Here is a 21875-nt window from a genome sequence, read left to right on the forward strand (position 1 = left end):
CATAATAATTTTGTATAGATCTCTTCAAATGTTTTATAATTAATTAATGAAGGCCATTGATATGAAAAAATACTTATTAACAAGAAAACTCTAAAACTAGTCTTCTCTATTCCAGGGTTAGTAAAGTGGAGATAATCTGAGATTCCACAGTGCTGCTAAATGTGAGGATTCCTAGGGCTTAGAAGATCCTGCGTTTTAACTCACATGTAACTCAAACATCAGGAGCTTAAATTACAGCAAAACATAAATTAAGAACTGAAGAACATATACATCTTCAGAGAGACAATCTCTTAATTGTCATTACAAGGAAATTTTTAATTTCTGTGGAAATGCTGTTCCAGAAATTACCTTGATAGATTCTGTTGTTAACCCATTTATATTTCCCCTGGGGACAAGTGTAGTTTGAAGTTTGGTCCAATGACCAAAGTTTTGCATCAGATCAATTTTAAAAATAATAAACAATGCATCACACAGATATTCAAATAACTTCTTTAATATCCTAACATATAGATTTATGCTACAAGTCTTATGTGTAGGCAGAAATGTCCACATTGTTCAAATAAAGGTTTCAAAAGTACTATACATGTATGTATAGACAAATAAAACATTTTCTTATAACTTTTTGGGCCTAACCATCATAATAATGTCACAATAAACATTCATTAGAGAGGTCCTAAATGTCCTTTTATTTTTCCCCTTTAGATATTTAGAGGGATTTGGGGAATTAATCTGAATGTTTTATATGTCTTTTAGAAGCTTGTGCAGCAAATCGCATGACCATTTCTATCTCTTAATAAATATTCCTGAAGCACATAAATGGAATTCAAAAATCTATCTGGATTCCTCCTAGAAAATAGTTTAAACCTATCCATTCAGTTTACAAATACATTTTATAGGCATTCACAAAAATGCTGCTGATGATAAAATGCGCCATGATATTCCCATAGTGCTTTACTCATCAGATTGCACTTTTGCAAATGTTAATATAAAACTTCTTTCCATACTATAAGGTAGGTAGAAAAAAGAGTATATAAATTTTGCAGTTTAAGTTACTCTCTACTGTTTTTAATATGCATATAGATCTGCTTGAGACTCTGATCTTAATATTCTTCCTCACTCCACCACATTTGTTATTTTCCTGTAACTCATCTTCTTCATTTCCAAAATGTTTGACCAATGTATTTCTTTCTCTAAATATTTTATTTTATTGGTGTCTGACATAGGCACACTGCAGCTCCTGGAGGTAAGCGGTGTGTACAGATTATATGGCAAGTGAGTCATAGAACCAAGGGATTATCTTAGAGGAAGCCGCAGCTTCTCGTATCAGGTTGCTAGTTTATCTCCTTTCATTGTTATCATACCAATGTCAAACTTAGTCATCATGATTTTTAATAAGTCACAAAATCTCTTCCCTTGTGTTCAGTATGTGGAAGTTTAGAGACAGGGAGTTCAGACCTTTGTCTTGATGATCATTGACAAGGGTTATTTTGGTGGCAAGTGACATATGTATATGAGCTGACTGTAGCGGTGTACAAATGTGTTTGTGTGGGTGCATGTGTGTCTGGGTGTGTTTGTGTGTCTGTCCCTATGAGTGTTTTTAGCATAAGTTTTATACCTCATGTCTTAGACCTTACAGCATAACATCCTGTGACTTATGCTGAGCCACAAGGTGATACATTGCTCAATAAATTAAATTAGTAAACATTGGTAAAGTTTAAAATGACATGTAAAAGAAAGAAAATGTCATTTATCTGATTGTGTTTTCAGGTGTCTTATTCATCTTATTCATCTCCAGCTATCCTGTATACCATGAAGTTGTTGACTGGTGACTCAAGCATTAGCAGGATGCTGTCTTTCTGAACTCATTTATATATCGTGGATATTTCCTCCTCCTAAACAATCTTCATAGATATGATTGCATGCCAATCATCAATAATATTCATCGTGGGGAGTAAAAACTTTTTAAAAACCACTAAGAATATATGAGCATCAATAAGAGAAATAGCAATGTAAATATGGCTAATCTGTATATCTTACATATTGTGGGATAAATACATGTCATGTAAATATTGTTGAATGCATGTTAATATGATCAAAAAGACCTGATTAAATGAATAGGAATGTCTTGAAAACATGAGTGAATGAATTCATCAGTCAAATACAGTAGTATTTTGTATTGCCTAGAATACAAATCTTCCCAGTGGCAGAGTGTCCAATAGAGGAAGGAAGAAAGGGGGAGAGAGAAAGAGAGTAATTAAAAAAAAAAAAAAAGGAAAAGAAAACCAGAAGAGTCATGGCAACTTTTCCCTGTATGCTACAGAGAACAACTGTTCAAGTAGCATATCAGTCTTGTGCCAAAAAGGTACACTCAATACTTTTCTTGGTCATCTGTCTCCTAAGTGCTGTGGTTCCCAAGATTCCATTTCTATTCACTTTTCCATTACAAAAATACAATTTAAACACCACCTAGATACCCATTTGTCTGCTCTTGATTTGTTTAATTCTATTGAATAAGATCCAACAATTCCCATTTAACAGCTCTTTATTCTAAATAAGTCAAATTCTATACTCAGGTTAATCCAATGGGTCTAAGGCAAGTTAGCCCACAGTGTATTATGGAATGTCTGCCTTTGAACTTCTATTCACAACTCCTTTGGAAAAAATTAGTAGCTAATTGAATTCTTTACATCCAAAGTTAGCAGTTTCCCCAAAATGCATGGAAATTCTGTCTTACAAACCAATGCCAGTTTTATCGCTTCCTTCAGTAGGTGCTGGCAGACATCTTACTTTCTCATATATAAACATTTACAAGTCTATCATCAGCAGAGTCAGGAAAAATATGAAGTTAAACTGCTTGACTAATTGACTGACATTAACTTAATTAAACATATTAAGATCCAGATTGATAGTCACCAAGTGACTTTAACGATTACAATGTTCATTTCCATTAATTTGTCATTAGGCCTTTAATGTAATGGGCTCAATAGAACTCAAAATTATTTTCAAAATTTTTGACATATGGGATATCATTAAAATACCACCATAAAGTTATATATTTGATAACGAAGGCTAATTGTAAGAGGTTTGTAGTACTTATTATGGTGGCCCTGTTATAATTTGGATTTTTTCATTTTGAAAAATATTAATTAAAAATTAGAATTTGCTGTAGAGAAATTCACTGTTGGCCACTTTTCTTTAACACATTAATTCATTTCTTTTATGACCTTCTAAGTGCATAGGAGTACAAGAGGTTTGGAGAAACCCTGGAGGGTGGAAAAAGCAGTTTGGCAAGGTTTTCATAATATTACAAAAAACAAATAAAATTCAACCCTTAGTCAAATGAAAAATATAGTAAGATAATTTCCTGCAAACAAAACAATGCAGTACAAAGGAACTTAGAAAAATGATTTTAATACAGGTAACTTTGGGCTGAGTTTTCAAATGAGGTGGTTCTTATACATATTTCTATGTATATTTATTTATACATAGAAAATAAGGAAGCTTCAAAAATTTGCGAGCAGTACCTGGGGTAAGAATGCAGCACAGAGAAATTAGAAAAAGTAGACAGACTTTATATTAAGAACCAAGCATAGGTTATGTTTTCTTTCTAATTTATTATTTTAATAAATTTTCTTACTAGATTGTTATAAAATTAGAAATTGATATGGAATGCTTAAGACTATGGTTTGTATGACTATAAAAATCTATACCTATCGCTGTATTATCTTGTATTTTTTTCTGTTTGCCCTAGGACTTTTTTTTTTTTTTTTTTTTTTTTTTTGAGACGGAGTCTCCCTCTATCGCCCAGCCTAGAGTGCAGTGGCGAGATCTCGGCTCACTGCAAGCTGCACCCTCCGGGTTCACGCCATTCTCCTGCCTCAGCCTCCCGAGTAGCTGGGACTACAGGGGCCAGCCATGCCTGGCTAATTTTTTTGTATTTTTAGTAGAGACGGGGTTTCACCGTGTTAGCCAGGATGGTCTCGATCTCCTGACCTGGTGATTCTCTTGCCTCGGGCTCCCAAAGTGCTGGGATTACAGGCGTGAGCCACCGCGCCCAGCCAGGACTTCTTAACTTTGGAGAGGTTGGAAGCAGGATTTACTGTCTCGTTTATTCCAAAAGATGTTGACAAATTATGTGGTTTGCAAATCTTGAAAACAAGTTCAAGGGTGATGATTATTTCTCTAGAGCCCATCAAATATAATCTAGTGCAATACTTAGATCTTGCATACAGTAGAAATTCAACAAAAAATGTATTTCATCTTAAAGCACATTTTGTAGTCTTTGATCATGACAAAGGAGAATTATGTATATTTTGGTATAGCTATAGATATAAAGTCTAAACAATCTCAATTATGATTGATGTTTAGTCTGATGATTTCTTCATGCTTGGGATAGAACAAAATCAGCCAAATGAATTACCATCTATATCCTAAAATGTATATATTTTATTTACTAATAACAATTTATTATGAAATTACTGAATTTTTAATCATGATTAGAGAGAAAACAATACTTGAAAAACTATTTATTTGCTTATATGTTTTTGTTTATTCAAGAAGATAGGATATAATGAGATACATATAAACATGGTAAAGTAAATGAACAAACAGGATATTCCAATTAATTTTATTCCTAAAGACAGATGTTATGACAAGTGAATAAATCTGAATAATGAACATTTTAGATAAGATACTAATATTCCAGGTTAAACCAATATTATTTTCAATTAAAATATTACTTAATTTCCTTGACTAATGATTATTAGCAAGTATTTTAAAAGACAAAGTAGATAATTAATTTAAATCTGATATATTTTAAATAAATGATGGTTCCCTTTCTTGTGTTTACTTTGTGTACATACCAAGGCTATAAAATAATTTAAAGCATAGTCTCTGCCTATAAGGTTCTTATAAGGAATTTACGGGTTCTAGGAAGGTATTATATATACCAGAACTCAAATATTCTAATTTCCTAAAAGTGGGAGCTAAGTGGTTACAATTTGTTTGGGAAAAAACACCAAAAAAACCCTAAGTTTGCATGTTATAGTAAGCATACCATGTAGACTTCAAATACAGGCAAATTTGAGGTGATTGTGGTTGTTTCGCCTAGGAAAAGTATTGGAAGAAAATTCTTGGAGTTGTGAAGGTAGAATCAGTTGAGAGGGAACTGAAATTATAGTTTTCTGTAGAATCAGATAATGGAGCAGGTTGAATTCTAGATCTATATCACAAAAGATACTCATGTTCTATTACACTCTTCCAAGAACCTTTATTTTTTTTGCCTTTCCCCTATAAGCAACCACAGTAGTTACCCTGATTCCGAATCTAACCAGACAGTGGGGAAATGTTTCAGTAAGAGACAAGGGAACTGACCCTTATATCCATCAGACATTTTTCTTGATTCACTATCTACTAACTCTACCTGGGAAAATCAATGAGACAATATCTGTGACAAGGCCAGAATTAGTTTTTGCCTGAAGTTCAGCCAAATCCAATTTTGCATCAGTTTCCTTCCTTCTTCCATAATAACTAGGTCATATGCTTAGATGGATTCATTAATCAATGAGTGGTCAGGGATATTTTGTGAGCAATCTTTAATTAATCAAAACAATATTAATAAACTAGATAAGGAAACTGGAAGATGACACTAAGGTAAGAAATCACAGATTCAAAAGTCTACATCATCTTCCAAGTATGATTATCTGGGCTCCCTCTTTGGTTCCTCTCTGAACTTGACTTCTAGGTCCTCAATGACCTTATAACAACGAAAAATTATGGGTCCTGTGTAAGCAATTGCAAACTGGGGAAGATACCTGCCTGACACATATGGCATTTCAATGGACTAAGCATCTTGTAGTTAGTTGACAGACAGTAAATCTCTCTTTTTAAAAATTAGACGATCTAATTTATTTCTTTACCAAAAGCATACTATTAAGGAGCCATGTGGGCCTAAAGGTGAACCATACCACACATTTAATGATGGGAGCCAAATCCCTTAGTAAGACAGTTTGTCTGTCCTATTCAGAAGTCCCTTCTCATGGCCAAAATCCATATGCAGCAAGAGAATGGAAAGTGTTTCTGCTATTTGTTAACACAATTCATTTATCAGGATTCCACTAAGAAAAAATTGGAAGGAGAAAGATTAAATCGTGAAGTGTAACTTACAAGATCTACCAAGTGAAGTTTTACAACATGAAAGCAAGGTAGTAAGACAAAGATAACAGTTTAAAGTAGCATGGACAGAGGAAACAACATTTGATGACTGTATGTTAGTATTTAGAAAACAGAAAAAGCCAAACATGCTCAATACCCTCAGCCTGGATGATAGAGACGATACAAATTTTCAAAGGTTTTTAATTACAGATGATTGAAAAATTTCTGTCTTTATTCTTGTTTTGATTTTCACCATATTATTCTAAAACTTTCTGTGATATCTGAAGAAAGAAAAGACAAAGACACTATCCTACAAAATATTAGTTTGAAATAATTAAAAAGGAGTCAAAAAGCATCCAGGGAAGTGCATTGGTCCTTTGTGAGACTGTTTGCGGTTGAAATTCCATTTATCCAAGTGTAATTTTTTTTTTAAGTTGTAGGATCAGCAGGCATTATTATCCTGCTAGATGATGCATTTGCCCTTTTCTTCAGCATCATCATGACAGATCAGGTCAGACTTCTTGTTGGCATAGTACTGTGGAGACAGCTGGCAGATGTCCTTTTATATGTTATTTATTTATTTATTTATTTATTTATTTATTTGGACAGGGTTTTCCTCTGGAGACAGCTGGCAGATGTCCTTTTATAGTTAATTAATTAATTAATTAATTAATCTCGACAGGGTTTTCCTCTGTCACCCAGACTGGAGTGCAACAAAATCTCGACTCACTGCAGCCTCAACCTCCCGGGCTCAAGCAATCCTCCCATCTCAGCCTTCCAAGTACCTAGGACTACAGGCACATGCCACCAGACTTGGCTTTTTTTTTTTTGATTTTTGGTAGAGATGGGGTTTTGATGAGGTTGGTCTCGAATTCCTGAGCTCAGGTGATCTGCCCCCTTCGGTCTTCCAAAGTGGTGGGATTACAGGTGTGAGCCACCATGCCCAGCAGCAGATGTCCTTTTGAAAAGAGGGGATGACAGGTCATTAGAGTGTCTAGGAGCTCCCATGCAAGATTATCTGGTACTGAACATTGTTATATAAACAACTAGGACAAAGTAGAGGTAAGGAAAGCTGCCTGGTACAAGTTTCAGAGAAATGTTTATATAATTTCTGTCCCTTGAAAGAGAAAGGGAGGTTCTCCTGCATCCATGCATAATGTGGCAGAAGAGACCAGTACCCTTTGGTATAGCAAAAACAATCATGCATGCAAAAGAGAATATGGAAACATTATGGTAGAGTCTGATGTAGAGGCCAGACTCATTGGCATAACTCTGTGCCACATACTGAAGCTCCCACCTGAGAGGAATCAGACTGGCCACTCTTGAGAGGAATGGTGAGAATGGGATGGATAGAACCTTCATGCTAATATACAGGCATGCTCTGAAATACAAGGGTAGTGAGATATTCTGCTTCTCAGGCTCTATATATTTAAATAATACACAAGTTAAAAAATTTAAAGATATAACAGATATAAAGTTTACTTTAAAAAGGTAACAGAGGCTGGGCATGGTGGCTCATGCCTGTAATCCAAGCACTTTAGGAGGCCAAGGCGGGGAGATCACCTGAGGTCAGGAGTTCAAGACCAGCCTGGACAACATGGTGAAATGCCATCTCTACAAAAAAAAAAAAAAAAAAAAGAAAAGAAAAGAAAAAAAATAGCCTAGTGTGGTGGCAGCCACCTATAATCTACTCAGGAGGCTGAGGCAGGAGAATCGCTTGAACCTGTGAGGCGGAGGTTGCAGTGACCCAAGATCACGCATTTTTACTCCAGCCTGGGCAACAAGAGCAAAACTCCATCTCAAAAGATAAAAATAAAGAAAAATAAAAATAAAAAAGGTAGCAAAACAGAGATTCATGTTTGGAAGTAAAGAATGATGGTGAGGTGGCTTGTAGGAAGGTGGTGAGGAAGATCTTCATTTTGTATATATGTTGAAGCTCACAGGATTTGTTGTCAGACTGAATGTGGAGTAAAAGGAAGAAGAATTAAGAATTATTCCCAGATTTTGTAGACCGCAGGGAGATATGAAGAGAGATGAGCAACTGGATTGACAGCATTGCTCTTAAGTGAGATTATAAAGTAGCAGTTTAGCAGATAATCTAGTTTTGAACATGTTAAGTTTGAGGGGCCTACTGGCATCCAAGTGAAATATCAAGAAAAAAGTTGGATGTATAAATGAGAGAAAAGATCTAAAATAAATATACAAGTATAAGAATTAGCAACATGTAGACTGAGCCATGAGATCACTAAACAGGCATGGTCATGATTGGTTGTACTGGTTGTGCACTGCACAAGAGCAGTCAGCTAAAAGGTGAGCAGTAGCTAATATCTCGCATAACCTCTCACCAAACTGTGTGTTCTGAAATGGGACTATATCCACCTGGAGAAAAAAAAATTGTAATTAGTAAAAATAGTGCCCCAGGGGAAACAGTAGCCCTAGAGAGAAGATTAAAAATGAAATAATTGGCCCATATATTACACCAATACTAAAAGTCAGAAAATGCCAGGGATTGCCTAAAGCTGAGTTGGGAGGTATGAGGTGTCAGTCAATGGCAAAGGAGCATAAAGCAAATTCTGGACATAATGAAATGTTTTATTTCTTGACTAGGAAAAGTATACGTTTGGGGAGGCGAGGCAAGTCAAGCAAAATGGTTTGAAAATGAGGGGCTAATGATGTAGAGAGGGATAAAACAAAAACAATCAAGCCTTCTGTCCTGGAAGCCACAAAGTGTTTCAGAAGAAGAATGATGCAATGAATGAGTATTTTTTGTTGATAATGCAAGTAAGACTTAGGAGTTTGAATTAGCCATTGGATTTAGCAAACTGGCAATCGCTAGTGAACTTGACTGGAGTTAGTTTGATAAAGTGGTGTTTAAATGAGTGTACAAGAGAATAAATAGAAGAAAGTATGAGACAAAGAATGTGGCCCCCAAAATTTAAAATATTTTCTTTTAAAGGGGAGCAGATACATGGGGCAGTAGTTGAAGGGAGACATGGGTTAAAGAAAAGATATTTTTAAGTGTAGAGTTAATGGCAAATGTGTCTGTAGGCTGATGAGAATAACTCAGCAGAGAAACTGACTCAGAAGAGAAAGGGGATGATTTTTGGAGCAAGGTTCTTGTATGGGTATCTGGGAACAGAACCAAGTACAAGTTCCACACACACACACACACACACACATATACACACATATGTGCATACATTTGCATTTCCAATAAAAATGTTTTTGGACAATGAAACTAATGAATAAAACCTGAAAAGAAACCTCTTCGAATATTTCAGACATTGAATTGTAGTAAATTTTTTCTGTGAACAATTAGGGTATGTGACGGGCTGAACTGTGTTTCCTCAATATTTATGTGTTGAAGTTCTAGCTCCCTGTCCCTCAATATGTGATTGTGCTGTGAGATAAAGTCTTTAAAGAGGTGATAAAGTTAAAGCGAGGTCTTCAAAGTGCGCCCTGATTCAATATCACTAGTGTTCTTACAAAAAGAGAAAATCTGGCCATACAGAGAAAGACATCAGAAACAAACACCCACTGATGGAAGATCATATGAGTCCACAGTGGGAAGTTAGCCAGCTGCACGCCGAGTGGGATTTCAGAAGTAACCAAACCTGCTGACACTTTGATCTTGATCTTCCAGCCTTTACTATGAGAAAATAAATTTCTGTCATTTAGGCCACCTCATTTCTGATGTTTTGTTACGGTACACCTAGCAAACTAATACAGAATGTAAGCCATTTGACACGAATCACCATGTCTCCTACTCCTTTTAAGACAGCAATTCCTATTAAAGGTACTTAATAAATATATGATAAAAATGAACCTTATTGTTTAACAAATGACTGGTTAAACTATGGTTTATGTGTAATATCTCTAATTATAGTTCACTGCACCTGAATATATTTCTTCAGCAACAGTGCAGTTACATATTTATGGCAGTGAGGATAATATACGAATTATCCAAAGGGAACCATATGGAGTTTCTTTTCAATTGAATGTTAAGTAATATTGTGAGGCAGTAGTGGAGACATCTGAAACGTTAGCTCCCTTCCTAAAAGCAAGAGAGCACCTTGTTCTACATTTCCGGAACATTTCAGGACCAATAAATTAATGTTAAAAAATAAAACCCTCTCTGAACATATGTTCTTGGAATAATCTAAAATCCATCAGGAAGTGTTTTTCACTACAATTCTAATTCTTGATTTAAAATAATTTTATTTCTAATTTATGTGCACACACTTGTAATTCTTCTCTAAACACATCGAGGAATAAAAATCAAATAACTCACAGCCATATCAATTATTCGGTTGAATATGATTTCTAATTCAATAATGATTAATGTGCAACCAATGAATCAAAATTCTTATATTTTACTTTCTTTGAAGTAGCTACTTGCCTTGTTTTTATGCTAGACATGAAACCACAAGATGTAGGACTTTAACAGGGCAAAGGAAATTCCTCGTTTTCATGTACTGCAGTTGGTTTTTATGCATAGTTGCTTAATGTGTTGCATCTTTGTGCATGATAGGAGTCACTGTCATTGTAATCACATGTAATCACTATCCAAGTGGTATGTTGCTGAAAACATTAATTTTTACGAATGCTAGGAAAACGTTTTCTGAAAGCAAGTTTGCTCATGCATGCTTTTTGCAAATGTCTTTGTATTCTTTGCAATCAGCTGAGTTGACATTTTAATTGGTCTGTAAGCCTGTGAAGAGTGCTGGCTGAGAAACAAGCATGCTTTCGGGCATTGCTTTCCCTCTGACAGCATGTTACATGCTGACTCTCTGCACATCTCAGTTTAGTTGAATCCATATTTGTAATCTTTATATTGCAATTATGACAGTGATAAATCAGACAACCTGCCTTCAATGTAATCTTAAAACTCATTTATAGCTAGTAATTTCTCATATGCTGGAATATCATAATGGAAACATAAGCAAGGATCATAACTGTTTTTTTAGATGGAGTCTCACTTCTTCACCCAGGCTGAGGTACAATGAGTGACACAAACTCAACTCACTGCAACCTCCGCCTCCCAGGTTCAAGCAATTCTCCTGCCTCAGCCTCCCAAGTAGCTGGGTTACAGGCATGTGCCAGCACGCCTGGCTAATTTTTATATTTTTAGTAAAGATGGGGTTTCACCATATTGGCCAGGCTGGTCTCGAACTCCTGACCTCAAGTGATCCACCCACCTTGGCCTCCCAAAGTGCTGGGATTACAGGCGTGAGCCAACGCACCCGGCCCATAACTTTTAAGTATTGAATATTCACATACTTTCAAAAAAGTGTGTTTGCATTTGTGCATGAGAAAGAGAGAGAGAGGAGGGAGGGAGAAATTGAGAGAGAGATCTGGCAAAGTTGTGTGTGCATGCACAGACTAAGTCAAAGTAAATTTATGTAGTTTTAGTTAGAAACTCACCTATTTTGTATTAAACTTTGATAAATTATTCCTGTATTTTATCCATATGAAATGAGTTCTTTTCTATCCAATGATTTAAGACAATTTGATTATAAACATTGTTACTCAGATTGACATAGGAATGGCCACTACACTAAAGCACCACTCACTACAGTCCCTGCTGATTTGCAAGTTAGTTTCTTTAGTATTTAATTGTTTAAAATCTTGTTTAACAAACAAACATTTCTCATTGTGAATTTAGTCTTGTATAAAATAGATTATAAGTAGTTTTCTTAGATTCAGATATATCTTTAAACAGAACAGTAACCGTTTCTACTAAATATACTAATTAATAAATGCAATTTTAACATACTTTTCTATTAAAGACAATGTTTGTTTAGTCAATTTATTATGGACATTATGGAGACCAAAGCTCTCTAAACTTGACAGCACATTTTTTCTAAATTTATTTCCACTGTATTGCAGTTACTTCTTTATTAATATGTGTACATTATCATCATTTAATATATCAGGAGACAATACATAGTTGCTTAAGGTTATTATTAAATTTATTGTCCACGTTTTATATATGTATGTATGTGTACATATCCATACACCTGCATTTAGTTGGCCCTTGAACAATGCAGGGTTTAGGGGCACCAACTACCCTAGTTGAAAATCCGAATATAATTTTTGACTTAATTACTAATAGCATAGTGTTGACCAAGAGGCTTACCGATAACAAAACCAAAGTGGATCAAAACAGCCACATTTGAAATAAGGATTTAAAATCACTTGGCAGTAGCTGTCAATTTTCATACCTAGCCATCTAAATTTCTTTCCATCCTCCAACTTTGATAGAACATTTTTATGTGTTTATTTGCAATGGTGTATAACAGTTTCATTCATAGCAACATGTGCTACCCTGAGTTAAATGTTCATGCTGAGTGAGACAGTTTGCTAGCAATCTTACATGTGTTACTGCTAATCTTAACACAGTTTCTCGAGGTTAATACACACATGTCCACTTAATAGATGAAGAGACTAAACAAATGACAAAGAAAACTTAAGTATCATGTTCAAATACACAGTTGTTAAGTGACCAAACCCAGCTTTGAGTCAGTATTGCCTAAATTTTAAGTCATTGCTATTTTTACCATATTTTAATATGTGGTCTTCCTTTCATACCACCTGAATACTGTATCATTTCTAAGAGCATTAGGTCTTCAAAAAAAAAAAAAATCCTGAATCTATCAATAATCACCTGATCTAAGGAATGCATGCAACATGGATTTCTGCAGATGAAGAATAGAATATTGGGCTTGGCATGGTGGCTCATGCCTATAATCCCTCAACACTTTGGGAGGCTGAGGCAGGAGAATCACTTGAGTTCCGGAGGTCAAGACCAGCCTGAGCAACATAGTGAGACCTCATCTCTACAAAAAATATTAAAAAACTAAAGAATTAGCTGGGCATAGTACATGTCTGTAATCCCAGCTGCCTGGGAGGCTGAGGTGAGAGGATTGCTTGAGCCTGGGAGGTTGAGCTGTTGTCATGCCACTGCACTCCATCCTGAGCAACAGAATAAGACAATGTCTCAAAAAAAAAAAAAAAAAAGTAAGAAAGAAACTTTATTTGTAAGCCTGGAAATTCCTACACCCATTTTATAAAGAAAAGACCATTACTGTAATAAAAACTAAATATAACTTTATCTATACCTATATGTATGCCTATATAACATGTGGAATCTGCATATATGTGTGTGTTGGCTACTCTATAAGATGATTTACTCCTTTCTCTTCAAAACTCTCTTCCTCAAGAGAACACTAGCTTACATTCCTGTTTTTTTTGGTGTAGGAAAAAAGAAAGTGACAACCTTATGGTTGACACTTCCTCAGTTTAACATATGATCGACCAAACACAACATGAATTATCTAACTGGACATTTATGCTTTTAGTGATTGATTTGACTGACTTGAAAATATATTTTCCATGAATCTATACAGCGACCCAGCATTATACACAATTTATTTTTGGATCACACTTATTTTGGTAAGATTATTTAACTCCGTATCTACAGTTTGATATGTACGTTTTTAAAGTCAATTTTCTTTTGTCTTCATTATCTCATTGCATAGAGTTGTCCCTCTTGTTAGCCTTTGATGGCTGGGGATTGGTGTTGAGTTTGGGGTTTTAAAGAAGAATTCCCTTTTAGAGAAAAAGGCTGGTAAAATCAGCTTTAATATGAAAAGTAGAATTTCACAGCTAGATACTAGGTGTAGAAATAGGTATTGTTGAGAAGAAAAGGGTTTTCCAGGTCCTTTATGAGTGTTTTAGCTATCAAAAACCAAGCCCTGAGGTCTTGAGTTCATACTTTCATGCAACGTAGACTATAAATCTCCTTGTTAACTCAGTAAAGGCCTGCTGTTCCAACTCAGAAGGAGGATATAATGTAGGCCACAGGAATGAGAAGAAGAAGAAGAGAAGATAGTAACAAGGTTAGAACCCACAGAGTATGTCCCTTCTCTAGTCCCTTGCTTGGGGAAAAGAAGGCCAAGTTTATGAGATGATTAAAGACTTTCTGAGGGCTGCTGTTGGCTTGCAAACGTATTCCCTGTTTAGGAACTTGAATGCAACAACCTGAAGAGCAGCAATATGAGCAACACGGCATGGCTGGACCAAGACATTCTGTAGCTCTACAGTTTAACTTTGTAAGGATACACTTCATTCTGGAAGGAAGCCCAGAAGCCCTGAGATTCTTGCTGGTGAAACTGCTGGACAGATTCACTACTAAAGGTCTGAGATGTTCTTTTTGAGAATTCTGCTAACTGAATTACAAAGTCTGGGGCTTAATGATTACCAGTGTCAGAGCTCCAGGGTTCTGTAGTGTCAGCATTTGCTGAGGCAGGGTTCATCTTGGCCTAGGATCACTGTGGATCTGTCCACATAGGACTTACGCAGACAGCAGAATTTACAGGCTGAAAAGCGACACCCTGGAAATCAGAGGGGGCAGATGGCTCCATGTTCCAGGACACTTATTCTTCCCAACTACCACCCATAAATATGCCTGCCCCACCTTCTTTCTGCAATTCACCTGGAGAAAAATGAAAAAAAGAGAAGGAGCTGGCTGGGCAGTTTGCTACTCAGGAGATGAAGTTGCTTAAACAGTATATGACTCCTTAAATCAGTTGACCCTACTAAACTTCAATTGGATTGGTCATTTTGACAAAATTATCACTCCAACTAATCTGCAAGTGAGTTTTGTGAAGAAAACTAGATTAGCAAAAAAAAAAAAAAAGATAAAATAATTATATTTCATTTTTCACTTAAGGTATGAGGTAAACATATACTTCAATTATTTTATATGCCTCCACTATACACACACACACACACACATGCACACACACATACACACATTGAGCCAGGACCTTAATTGATTCACTCATCCACTCATCTTTAGCAATATTTTATGACTCAAGAGTTTTTAAATTCCAAATGTATCTTTTTCTGAATTTAAAGAAAAAACAGGAGAGTGTCTTGTGTGACAAGAGTAGCAAAAGAAAACAATATTGGCCAGTTAAGAATGCAATAAGCTCACTGAAGCTCTACTTGGTAGTTTTCCTCTGCCGGTGCACGGGAGGCTGGGAGGTTAGGATTGGGTGGTATTCCCCACAGGGCAGCACAGCATCTGTGGCAGATCATGGCCAGACTCTTTGTTTAGGTGAAACCTGGATCCAACCCTTTTCACCAGGCAGGGCCTGTAGGAATTTTAGCAAACCAAGCCAGGGGGTTGCAGACGGAACTCTCATTTCCCTGGGACAGAGCACTTAGCGGGGAGAGGCAGCCATGGTCTCAGGTTCAGGGACCTAATCTTTCCTGCCTGCTGACTCTGAAGAGTCCAGACATTCCAGACCAGAGGGATTTCCCCACAACAGCACTCCAGCTCTGCTAAGGAGCAGCCAGACTCCGTCCATAAGAGAGTCTTTGATCCTGTGCCTCCTGACTTGGGGAGACTTCCCAACAGGGGTTTCCAGACACCTCGTACAGGAGAATTCTGGCTGGCACTAAGGTCAGTGCCCCTCTGGGACGAAGCTTCTGGAGGAAGGATCAGGCAGCAACCTTTGTTGTTCTGCAGCCTCCACTGGTGATACCCAGTTAAAAAGGGTCTGGAATGGACCCCCAGCAAACTGCAGCAGACCTGCAGAAAAGGGGCCTGACTGTTTAAAGAAAAACAAACAGAAAGCAAAACAACAACAGCAGCAACATCAACAAAAATGACCCCAACGAATGCCATCCTAAGGTCAGCAGCTTCAAAGACCAAAGTTAGGTAAATCCACAAAGATGAGGAAAAAACAAAACAGAAAAAAAAACAAAACATAAAAGTGCTGAAAATTTCAAAAGCCAGCATGCCTCTTCTCCTCCAAATGATTGCAACACCTCTCCAGCAAGGGCACAGAACTGGGGTGAAGCTGAGATGGATGAACTGACAGAAGTAGGCTTCAGAAAGTGGCTACTAATGAACTTTGCTGAGCTAAAGGATTATGTTCTAACCCATAGCAAAGAAGCTAAGAACCATGATAAATGATTACAGGAGCTGTTAACTAAAATAACCAATTTAGAGAGGAACATAAATCACCTGATAGAGCTGAGAAACAGAGCATGAGAACTTCATGTTGCAAACACAAGTATCAATAGCTGAACCGAACAAGTGGAAGAAAGAATATCATAGCTTGAAGACCATCTTGCTGAAATAAGGCAGGCAGACAAGACTACAGAAAAAAGAATAAAAAGGAATGAACAAAACCTCTGAGAACTATGGGACTATGTATAAAGACTAAACCTGTGACCGACTGGAGTACCCGAAAGAGACGAGGAAAATGGAACCAAGATGGAAAACATACTAGAGAGTATCATCCAGGGGAACTTCCCCAACCTGGCAAGACAAGCCATTATTCAGATTCAGGAAATTAAGAGAAGCCCAATAAGATATTCAGCAAGATCAACCCCAAGACACATAATCATCAGATTCTCCAAGGTTGAAATGAAGGAAAAAATGTTAAAGACCGACAGAAAGAAAGGCCAGATTACCTACAAAGGGGAACCAATCAGACTAACAGCAGACTACTCAGTAAAAATCCTGAAAAGCCAAAAGGGATTGAGGGTCTATATTCAACATTCTTAAAGAAAAGAATTTCCAACCAGGAATTTCATATCCAGCCAAACTAATCTTTGTAAGAGAAGGAGAAATAGAATCCTTTACACACAAGCAAAAGTTGAGGGATTCTGTCACCACCAGGCCTGCCTTGCAAGAGCTGCTGTAGAAAGCATTAAACATGGAAAGGAAAAACCATTACCAGCCATTACAAAAACACACTGAAGTACACAGGCCAATAACACTATAAAGCAACTACGTAAACTAGTTTGCGTAAGCATTATGATAACAGGATCAAATTCACACATAATAATATTATCCTTTGATGTAAGTGGGCTAAATGCCCCACTTAAAACACACAGAATGGCAAGCTGGATAAAATGGCAAGACTCATTGGTGTGCTGTATTCAAGAGGCATGTCTCACATACAAAAACACACCTAGGATCAAAATAAAGGGATGGAGGAAAATTTACCAAGCAAATGAAAAGTAGAAAAAGGCAGGGGTTGCAATCCTAGTTTCTGACAAAAATAGACTTTAAACCAACAAAGGTCAAAAAAGACAAATAACATTACACAATGGTAGAAGCTTCAATTCAACATGAAGAACTAACTATCCTAAATATATACGCACCCAATACAGGAGTACCCAGATTCATAAAACAAGTTCTTAAAGACCTACAAAGAGACTTAGACTCCCACACAATAATAGTGGGAGACTTTAATACCCCACTGTTAGTATTAGACAGATCATTCAGACAGAAAATTAACAAGATATTCAGAACTTGAACTCAGCTCTGGACCAAGTGGACCTCATAGATATCTACAGAACTCTCCACCCAGAAACAACAAAATATACATTTTATCTCGGCACCACACGACACTTACTCTCAAATTGATCATGTAAGTGGAAGTAAAACACTCCTCAGCAAATGCAAAATAACTGAAGTCATAACAAACTGTCTTTCAGAACATAGTACAATCAAATTAGAACTCAAGATTAAGAAACCCACTCAAAACCACACAACTACATGGAAATTGAACAACCTGCTCCTAAATGACTTCCGAGTAAATGATAAAATTAAGCCACAAATCTTTGAAACTAATGAGAACAAAGAGAGAACATATCAGAATCTTAGGGACACAGCTAAAGCAGTGTTAAGAGAGAAATTTATAGCACTAAATGCCCACATGAAAAAATTGGAAAGATCTCAAACTGACACCCTAACATCACAACGAAAAGAACTAAAGAATCAAGAGCAAACAAACCCCAGAATTAGCAGGAGACAAGAAATAACCAAGTTTAGAACAGAACTGAAGTAAATAGAGACACAAAAACCCTTCAAAATATCAATGAATCCAGGAGCTGGTTCTGTGGGGGAAAAAAAAATCAGTAAAATAGACAGACCTCTAGTTAAACTAATAAAGAAGAAAAGAGAGAAGATTCAAAAAAATACAATCAGAAATGATAAGAGGGATACCACCACTGACTCGACAGAAATACAAACAGCATCAGAGAATACAATAAACACCTCTATGCAAATAAACTGGAAAATCTAGAATAAATGGATAAATTCCTGGACACACACACCCTTCCAAGACTGAATGAGGAAGAAGCTTAATCCCTGAACAGACCAATAACAAATTCTGAAATTGAAGTAGTAATAAATAGCCTACCAACTGGGGAAAAATAAAAGCCCAGGACCAGATGGATTTACAGCTGAATTCTACCAGAGATACAAAGAGGAGCTGGTACCATTTCTTCTGAAACTATTCCAAACAATTGAAAAGGGGGAACTCCTTTAAAGAGGTCACCATCATCCTGATACCAAAACCTGGCAGAGGTACAATGAAAAAAGAAAACTTTAGGCCAATATCCCTGATGAACATCGATGCAAGAATTCCCCCAAAAATACTGGTAAACTGAATCCAGCAGCACATCAAAAAGCTTATCCACCACAATCAAGTTGGCTTCATCCCCAGGATGCAAGGCTGGTTTAACATACACAAATCGATATATATAATTCATCACATAAACAAAACTAAAGATAAAACCAGATGATTATCTCAATAGACACAGAAAAGACCTTCAATAAAATTCAACATCTCCTCATATAAAAAACTATTGATAAACTAGGTATTGAAAGAACATACCGCAAAATAATAAGAGTCATATATGAGAAACCAACAGCAAATATCATAATGAATGGGCAAAAGTTGGAAGCATTCCCCTTGAAAACTGGCACAAAACAAGGATGCTGTCTCTCTCTACTCTTATTCAACATAATATTGGAAGTTCTGTCCAGGACAATTAGGCAAGAGAAAGAAATAAAGCATATTCAAATAGGAAGAGGGGGGTCAAATTGTCTTTGTTTGCAGATGGCATGATCCTGTATCCAGAAAAATCCATCGACTCAGCCCAAAATCTTCTTAAGCAGATAAGCAAATTCAGCAAAGTCTCAGGATACAAAATCAATGTGCAGAAATCACAAGCATTCCTTTATACCAACAACAGACATGCAGAGAGCCAAATCATGAATGAACTCCCATTCACAATTGCCACAAAGAGAGTAAAATACCTAGGAATACAGTTAACAAGGGAAGTAAAGGACCTCTTCAAGAACTACAAAACATTGCTCAAGGAAATCAGAGAGGACATAAGCAGGCGGAAAAACATTTCATGCTCAAGGATAGGAAGAATCAATATTGTGAAAATGGCCATGCTGCCCAAAGCAATTTATGGATTCAATGCTATTCCCATTAAATTGTCATTTATATTCTTCACACAATTAGGAAAAAAAACTATTTTAAAATTCATATGGAACTGAAAAAGAATACAATATAGCTAGGACAATCCTGAGCAAAAGAACAAAACTGGAGGCATCACAGTACCTGACTTCAAACTATACTACAAGGCAACAGTGACCAAAACAGCATGGTACTGGTACAAAAACAGGCACATAGACCAATGGAACAGAATAGAGAACTCGTAAATAAAACCTCACATCTACAGCCATCTGATCTCCAACAAACCTGACAAAACAAGCAATGGGAAAAGGAATTTCTATTGAACAAATGGCACTGGGAAAACTGGCTAACCATATGTAGAAAATTGAAACAGGTCCCCTTCTTTACACCTTATACAAAAATTAACTCAAGATCGATTAAAAACTTAAAAGTAAAACTCAAAACCATAAGAACCCTATAAGAAAACCTAGGCAATACCATTCAGGACATAGGCATGGGCAAAGATTTTATAAGGAAATCACCAAAAGCAATTGCAACAAGAGTAAAAACTGACCAATGTGATCTAATTAAACTACAGAGTTTTTGCACAGCAAAAGAAACTATCATCAGAGTGAACAGATAACCTACAGAATGGAATAAAATTTTTGCAATCTATCCATCTGGCAAAGATCTAATACCCAGAGTCTACAAGGAACTTAAGTAAATTTTCAAAAAATAAAACAAACAACCCCATTAAAAAAGTGGGCAAAAGCCATGAATATGCACTTCTCAAAAGAAGACATTTATGTGGCCAACAAACACATGAAAAATAGCTCAATACCACTGATAATTAGATAATTGCAAATTAAAACCACAAGGAGATACCATCTCACACCAGTCAGAATGGCGATAATTAAAAAGTCAAGAATCAACAGATGCTGGCGAGGCTGCAGAGAAATAGGAATGCTTTTACACTCTTGGTGGGAATGTATATTAATTCAACCATTGTAGAAGACATTATGGCAATTCTGCAAAGATTAAGAACCAGAAATAGTATTTGACCCAGATTCTCAATACTTGGTATATACACAAAGAAATATAACTTATTCCACTATAAAGATGCATGGATGTGTATGCTCATTGCAGTGCTATTCACAATAGCAAAGACATGGATTCAATCCAAATACCCATCAATGATAGACTGGATAAAGAAAACATATACATATACACCATGGAATACCATGCAGCCATAAAAAGGAATGAGATTATGTCCTTTTCAAGGGACATGGATCAAGCTGGAAGCCATTATCTTCAGCAAACTAACACAGGAACAGAAAACCAAACACAGCATGTTCTCACTTATAAGTGGAAGCTGAACAATGAGAACACATGAACACAAAAAGGGGAACAAGCAACACTGGGGTCTGTTGTGGGAGGGCGGGCTGAGGGCAGAGCATTAGGAAAAAGAGCTAATACATGCTGGGATTAATAACCTAATAGTGATGAGTAGATAGCTGCAGCAAACCACCATGTTACCTATGTAACAAACCTACACATTCTGCACATATACCCTGGAGCATAAAAAATAAAATTAAAATTTAATTTAATTAAGAAAAGAAAAAATATAGTAAGTTCATGTATTTTCATCCAGGTGCAAATTACAAAATTCTCCTGCTCAAATGTACGTATTTATATATGTGTGAATGTATAACAATATACTAAAATAGTATTTGTATTAAAGTATTTAATACATAAACTTTAAAATTCTACCTTACAAGTTTAATGGAAAGAAAAGGACACAGCACCTATTACTAATTCTAGCTATCTCATTAAAAATGAACTTAAAAAAGACAAATAAACACTAACAGAATACAGAGTCTACAGAAAATGCTGTGATTCTGTACAATATCCAGAAATGTGTGTATTTCACCTTGCTTCAGATTTCAGATTTTAGGTCCTATTCATTGTGAATTACATTCATTATATTTATATCCATATTTTGCTTTCTTATACATTCTAATGCAGTCACTAACAAGTGTTTACTTTGCTACAAATGCCTAACTTCCCTGAGAATCTTTTTTCTCCCGTACTCAATGCTAAAATAATTTGCCAGAAATATCTTTTTTATACTATCTTGCTCTCTAACTCTAGTGTTTTCCTATATTAGAATATCTTAATCAAAACTCCTCAACCTCACGTGACTTTCTTTAACTGATTTGCCTGTAGTTCTAAAGTCTTAAACATTATTTCTGAAGACTGATGCAGTCAGAAGTCCAAGATGATATGCACAGAGCGTTTTAAGTTACTTATGGCTGTCTTACACCCAGAATGTTTTAGTATATCTCAAATATTTAGTTCCATGTCTTTTCCCTGCCAATACGTATTTCTGACAATTCATTCTATTAAATACTTCAACAACTAACTCAAAATCCCAAGCTTTCT

The 21875-nt window shown here is 36.1% G+C and overlaps 1 protein-coding gene across 2 annotated transcripts in view; it reads right to left on the reverse strand.

Annotated features, from left to right (window-relative positions):
• The window catches only part of CDH18 (cadherin 18), a 1124701-nt gene that overhangs the window by 1052510 nt on the left and 50316 nt on the right, over positions 1–21875 (reverse strand). The window lies entirely within an intron of this gene.

Source organism: Macaca mulatta, chromosome 6 (assembly GCF_049350105.2).
Source record: "Macaca mulatta isolate MMU2019108-1 chromosome 6, T2T-MMU8v2.0, whole genome shotgun sequence".
In the NCBI taxonomy this organism is placed as follows: domain Eukaryota; kingdom Metazoa; phylum Chordata; class Mammalia; order Primates; family Cercopithecidae; genus Macaca; species Macaca mulatta.